Source organism: Hyperolius riggenbachi, chromosome 5 (assembly GCF_040937935.1).
Source record: "Hyperolius riggenbachi isolate aHypRig1 chromosome 5, aHypRig1.pri, whole genome shotgun sequence".
NCBI lineage: Eukaryota > Metazoa > Chordata > Amphibia > Anura > Hyperoliidae > Hyperolius > Hyperolius riggenbachi.
In genome coordinates this window covers 217,837,810-217,845,321 of record NC_090650.1, presented here as the reverse complement: position 1 = coordinate 217,845,321, position 7,512 = coordinate 217,837,810, and the positions used below count along the sequence as shown (strand labels likewise).

General features: G+C 46.8%; 1 protein-coding gene across 1 annotated transcript in view; it reads right to left on the bottom strand.

The window, feature by feature from the left end:
• Positions 1 to 7,512, bottom strand: part of INO80C (INO80 complex subunit C) — a 40,532-nt gene that overhangs the window by 8,162 nt on the left and 24,858 nt on the right. The window lies entirely within an intron of this gene.

The following is a 7,512-nucleotide window of genomic DNA, read 5'->3' as shown; positions in this document are numbered from 1 at the left end:
TGGAAGTCTAAAGAATAAAAAGACTGAAGATTAAAAAGCAAATGCTCTGAATGGAGAAGATAACCACCTATAAAAGGATAAACAAGCTGTGTCACTCAGAGGAAAAGCAACAAGCAGCAGCAGCCAGCTCAGCCAACCAACAGATCCTAACACCAGCAGAGAGTAACCCCAGAACTGACCAAACCTGCAGAAAACAAGGTAAGGGCATTTCTGCTGAATATTACTTATAGAAAAAGGAAAAAGTTTATCAAGGGATTCACAATGGAAACCATATTAGAGCCAGCAGATCAAAGGCAAGCCAGGATGCAGATAAGCCCAGCACATCTAGCAGCAGGAGGTCTGGCACTCGGGAGATTGTTTACTCTCCTGGCAATAAAAGCAATGATGCAAAGAAAGAAGAAAGACTGAAGCTAACTAAAAGCATGCCAGAGACTCTGTTTGCTGACTATTCCTCTAACCCTAGAGTAAGAACAAACCTGATATTTTTTACACATGACACCCAAGCTTGGCATACTGCCATCTGTGAAAAATTTGAAAAAAGCATTAAAAAAAATGGCATCACGAATGGGAGACAAATCAGAATAAAAGACAAGGAGGACCCAGAGGTTACTACACTTACAGTAACTGTATACCACAATGGCAGTGTCTTGATCCAGGGGCAGAACTTTATTTAAAATATATTTGAAAAGAGTTATCCTGATATTGAAAGAATTGCAATTAACTTTAAAGAAAACCAGACAAACTCTGTCAACACAAACAATGGTCAAATCATCTGCAAGGACTGTTCCCAGAGAGAAGGCTGAAGACCAATCTCCAAAACAACAGCCCCTCTCCAGAGACCAGACACCAGGCTTCTCACACCCCTCTCTGGAGACTCTCAGAGAAAGTCTGTCCCAATTAGAAAGGGACTTCACCCTTTTCAGGGAAGAAAGGAAAAGCAGCCAAGGTGTGAAAAATGCAAATGATCAACTGAGAGAAGAAATAGCCAGGATGAAAGCTGAGCACACTGCAGCCTTGAATGATATGAACATTTCCTACAAAAACTACAGGAGGAAAGCTCACAACTTAAAGAGGAGATCAGGAAATTAAAAATATTAAAACAGCCACAAAAGTTAGAGGAGACAACAAAAAGCACAAAGGCCCCACAAAACCTATGCCGACCAAAGACAGTGCTCCGCACAACACACAGGATACAATAATCACCAAGAGACCAGTGACAATCACAGCCATCCAGCCCCCTCTCCAAATACTGCCAACACAGCCTCATCCAACAACCCACAGCCCAAGCCTCAACACCAAGCAAATCGCTCCTATAAACATCGCAGTCCTGACATTGTGCTGGTTATAGACTCTAATGGAAAATACCTGGACATAAGAAGACTCTTTCCAGGATGCATGCCATCAAAATCATCACTTCAACTATTGAACAAGTAACACAGGTCATTAATGAGCCTTATTTCACCGACCCAAAACATCTCATCCTGCACACCGGCACCAATGACATTATACAAGAAAACACCACAAACCAGAAACCATCGCATACAAACTGTCACAACTGGTTAAAAGGGCACAGCAGAAATTCCCCAGCAGAAAGATTATCCTCTCTTCCCTGCTCCCAAGAAGAGACATTCCTCACCAGACAATTACACAGATCAATGCAGAGCTGGCCTCCAGTCTCAGATCCTCACCAGACATACAACTGGCACAGCACACCACAATCACAACCGACCATCTGTACAACAACAAGCACCTTGACAAACAAGGAGTCAGCCGCCTAGCAAAGGAACTAAAGGACATGGTGCTAAGTAGACCCCAGAGACTCCAAGAAAGCCCAACTCAACAATCAGACAGCAAACCACAATGTCCCAACACCAGAGAGAGAGCCCACAAGCATGGCAAACATGTAGGAAACCGCCTGCCCCACAATGGCAACACAAAGCAACAGAGGGTAGCATCATGGCGGAAATCAGAACTTTGCTTATCAATATACAAAGCAGATTGAGGTGACACCCACAACAGTGTCCACCCTCCCTTGAAAAAACTGAGTCCTATGAAAATTTCTGCTCATTACAAGGTAAACCGAATCAAAATGACATCCCTTATCATCAGTAGCTGGAACATCCAAGGGCTGAACGCCTCAGCTTTTGGATCCAAAACAAATGATCCAGACTTTAAAAAGAGACTTGAAAACATTGATATCCAAATCCTCTGGAGACATGGACCCGGGCAGAGGATGAATCTTTCGTACCCATGGGGTACCGGGAATTCTCCATATCTGCCCAGAAAAACAGGAACATTAAACAGGGCCGCCGTTCAGGAGGCATACTAATCTGGTATAAGGAGGAGCTCACAGAGCACATCAAAGCAATCAAACGAGGAGACAGCCACATCTGGATCAAAATAAACAGCTCCATCCTCACCTCTCAGTCTGACATGTACCTGTGTGCAGCATACATCCCCCCAACAGAGTCCCCTTACTACAAACCTGACATCTATGAGGTCCTACAAAGAGAAGCCAGCCACTTCCAGTCTCAGGGCAGAGTGCTCATCTATGGAGACCTCAACGCTAGAACAGGCACAGAGAAGGACTATCTGACCTCTGAGGGAAACACATACATACTTGGAGGAGAGAGCTACTACCAGGAACCAATGCAGACAGCAAGAAACAGCTATGACAAGACAGTAAACAAAAGTGGGAAAGCCCTGTTGAACCTGTGCCGGAGCCTCGGCCTATACATAATGAATGGGCGAACCAGGGTGACTCTCTTGGGAGATTTACTATGAACTCACATGTAGGCAGCAGTGTGGTAGATTATGCTGTCACAGACACAGACCCCATAAACATCAATGCCCTCATAGTCACCCCTGAAACACACCTGTCAGACCACAACCAAATCCTGCTGTACCTGAAATCCACCGATAAACCAACCACACAGCAACCTCACCAGAACGGTCTCTACAAGCTGCCACCATCCTTCAAATGGCCCAAAGAGTCTGCCATCAAATTCACCAACATGACCAAAACTGCCAAAATCCAAGAACTGCTGACAAACTTTCATACCAACCTATATGAACCAAACAAACAAGGTGTCAACCATGCAGTGAAGGACTTCAGCAACATCTTATATAACATGGCAGTACTCGCCGGCCTCAAGCAGACCAACTTTAAGAGATCCACAAATAAACAGTCCCAAAAATGGTTTGACAGTGAGTGCAAGGCTCTACGTAATTCGCTAAGGGCAGCCTCTAACCAAAAGCACAGAGACCCCAACAACCAGGACCTAAGGGAAGCCCATGACCACCTACAGAGACAATACAAAGACACCCTCAGGCGGAAAAAACAGAGCCACATCTCCCACAAACTCCAACAGCTGGAGGACTCCCTCCAAGACAACTCATTCTGGGAGACCTGGAACTACATTGGGACAAAGCCCAAGAAAAGCCCTCTACACATCCAAAATGGCCACATCTGGCTCCACTACTTCAGGGACCTCTACAAAGACATCCCAGAAAATGCCCAAACCCCGGAACAGAATCAAATAGCCGCAAAGCTGAAGGACATGGAGGGAGACAATCAAGGACTTTCAAAACCCCCTGGATACACCAATCACGATGGAGGAAATAAGAGAAAGAACAAAGCTGATAAAATGTAAGAAGGCTAGCGGTACCGATGGCATCCTGCCAGAGATGATCAAATACAGCCCCCCGGACATACATGAGGCACTCGCAAGACTTTTCAACCTTATCCTGAGTGTGGGCTCCTTTCCTCAGGCCTGGAGTGAAGGCCTCATAACACCCATCTACAAGAATGGGGACAGATACGATCAAGCAAACTACAGAGGAATCTGTGTCAGCAGTACACTGGGGAAACTGTTTAACAGCATCATCAATAAAAGGATCCTCTCCTTCCTCACACAGCAGGACGTACTCAGCAAAAGCCAAGCTGGGTTCATGCCAAACCACCGCACAACCGACCACATCTACACACTGCACAGCCTTATCAAGACCCATGTCCACAGCTCACGCGGCAAAATACACACTTGCTTTGTGGATTTTAAGAAGGCGTTTGACTCGGTGTGGCACCCAGGCCTTTTCCTAAAACTCCTAGAGAGCGGAATAGGAGGTAGAATCTATGATGTCATCAAGAGTTCATATACTGGGAACCAATGCAGTGTGAAAGTGGACGGGAAGAGAAGCGCGTTCTTCAAGCAGGGTCGAGGAGTCAGGCAGGGCTGCAGTTTGAGCCCAACGCTCTTTAACATATTTATTAACCAACTGGCTGTAGCCCTGGAATCCTCCCCAGCACCAGGCCTCCTCTTGCATGACCACGAGGTGAAGTTCCTGCTGTATGCAGATGATCTCCTGCTGCTCTCCCCAACAGAAAGGGGCCTACAGGACAGCCTGGCAGTACTGGAGAGTTTCTGCACCACATGGGCATTGCCCATCAACCCAAAGAAGACAAAAGTGATGGTGTTCCAGAGAAAAAATCTAAAAATGCCCACCTCCTCATTTATATTAAATGGCTGCCCACTGGAGACCACAAACAGTTACACCTACCTGGGGCTGGAAATTAACCAAACTGGGAGCTTTAAACCAGCAGTAGAGGCCCTGAAGGAAAAAGCCTGCAGAACGTTTTATGCCATCAGAAGGCAACTTTACCACCTAAAACCACCGGTGAGAGTCTGGGTAAAGATATTCAACAGCATCATCACCCCAATCCTGCTCTATAGCAGTGAGGTATGGGGCCCGGTCACCTACCCTGACCAATCAAAATGGGACTCCAGCCCAACAGAAATCTTCCATCTAGAGTTCTGCAAGTATCTTCTCCAAGTCCATCGCAGCACTTCGAATTCAGCTTGCCGGGCAGAGCTAGGCAGATTCCCACTATGGCTGACTATCCAGCAGAGGGCGCTCTCATATTGGGCGCATATACAGAGCAGCAACCCCAGCACTTACCACCATAAAGCCTCACTGAGCCAGGGTGGGGAGGCCATACCACGCTCTCTGAAACAAAACGTCAAGAGCCAGCCCAGCCAAGACCACCAACACAGGCTGACAAAAGCCCAAATAAAAGGAATGATAGAAAGCTGCAAGGACCGATACATAGAGGAATGGAGAAGTGACATAAAGAACTCCCAGAAACTCACTATCTACCAATCACTACAGAGGGAGTACACAATGGCCCCATATCTGGAGAGGCTACACCACCACAAAGATAGACAGGCCTTGAGCCTGTACCGTCTGAGCGCCCACAACCTGGAGATAGAGACAGGACGACACAGACAGACATGGAAGCCCCGGGAGGAGAGACTGTGCAGGCAATGTGACCAGGGGGTCCTGGAGGATGAGGCCCACTTCCTGCTACACTGCAGCAAATATACACCGTTGAGGACCGCCCATTTCCAAAGACTCTCCGCCCACATTGCAGATTTCACCTCCACAGATGAGGAGAGGAAACTCTATATCATACTGGGGGAAGAGGAAGAAACTGTGCAAATAGCTGCCCGATATGTCACGGCCTGCCACCAACTGAGAGGAACATGATAACACATGGACTGTATAACCCCATACTCCCCTCCCCAATGGACTGTATGCCTATACCCCCCCTCCCCTATGGACTATATACCCCATCCCCCCCATACCATCCCGTACATCCTCGTATGGACTGTATACCCATGTCCTTCTCTTATTCCCACAATCCCCCCCCCCCCCCCCCACGTTAATGTTCTATTTTGCTTTGGCAATGCTAAATGTATTTGGTCCTGCCAATAAAGCTTTTTTGGATTTGGAGAGAGAGAGAGAGAGAAAGAGAAAGAGAAAGAGAGAGAGAGAGAGAGAGAGAGAGAGAGAGAGAGAGAGAGAAAGAAAGAGAGAGAGAGAGAGAGAGAGAGAGAGAGAGAGAGAGAAAGAAAGAGAGAGAGAGAAAGAGAGAGAGAGAGAGAGAGAGAGAGAGAGAAAGAGAGAGAGAGAGAGAGAGAGAGAGAGAGAGAGAGAGAGAGAAAGAGAGAGAGAGAGAAAGAGAGAGTGAGTGTGTGCGTGACCAGAACAAAGATTATGTTTTTGGTTTCTAGGGATGAGTCAAGTAATGTATGAAGGGGCTGCATTATAAATACCCGCTATTTAGCCAAGTAATGGTCATTATATAACTGATCAACTATAAAATAGCCAATATTTCAACAGGACCTCAGGCTTAGCTGTTATTTTGCCGAGCACTGGATATTGGTTTCCCAAGACAATATAGTTGGAGGTTAAAGGGACTCCGAGCTCAACATAAATGATAAAATAGTACTCACCTGGGGCTTTCTGCAGCCCAGTGTAGGTCGGGACGTCCCACACCGGCGTCCTGGCTCTTCTCCCATCACCTCTTCAGAAATGGCTAGCGGGCGGCAGCCGGGCGACACTGGGACGTCATCACAAGCAATTTAAACAGCGCAGGCGCCGTACAGTCACGCTGGCCGCCGTGATGACGCAAGGTGGCCGGCGTGTGACGTCAGCAAATGACATTTACGGAAGAGGAGCCCGACACTCGTTCCAGTGTCGCCCGGCTGCGGCCCGCCAGCCATTTCTGAAGAGGTGATGGGAGAAGAGCCAGGACGCCAGCGTGGGAAGTTCCGACCTACACTGGGCTGCAGAAAGCCCCAGGTGAGTAATATTTTATAATTTATGTTGAGCTCGGAGTCCCTTTAAGGTCAGGAGTAGTTTTATGGGAATTAAGGGATAAGCTGGGGGAGGTTAGAGTTAATGGTTAGGGTGAGGAGTTTAAGCATTTAGGAAGGGGGGAGGGGGGGGGGGGTTAGGTTTCAGGAAGTAGAAAGGCTTATTTAGGAATAGGTGATTAAGGGTAAACCGTGCCAAAAATGCTACCAAAACTACTGTTGTAAATCCAACACAGAAGTAGAGACAGAGACATATATACAGGGGTGCAGGTATGGCATGTACCATGGGCGCTTCTTACTAGGGGTGTTGCTCTATAGAATCCTTGGTGTACTCCATACGGACAGTAGTTTTTATCTGTGGGACACTCTGCTGTGTGGTTACATCTTTTAGGGAAACGAGCTGCCTACTATTTGGGCGATATGAATAGCCTGACCTATTGCAATACTCCATTCTTTCAGGCCATGCTTCACTAAGATATCTGGAGGATGCCCCTCCCCCAATGTTTGCCATCGGTGCAGTTTTCCCTAGAGATACCTCTGGAGAATAGAGTAGAGGATTGGTAGCAAAACACTACCACACATCACCTGGAACCCAAATTAACATGCACCACTTCAAAATATGTTCTACTGTTTTGTGGTGTCCCGTGTATAGGAAGGTGCTGGAGATTTTTTTTTTTTGTATTGGAGATGACAGGTGGATAGTGTAGTAATGTGACAGCAGGATCAAGAGTGACTCCTAAGCATTAAATGGAAGGAGAAGCAGATGCTAAGGAACATTTATGCCAAATGTTATTTCAGGATGATAAATGGATTCAGGGATATTTGTGTGGTGTTGGGAGCCCCAAAAAATACCTAA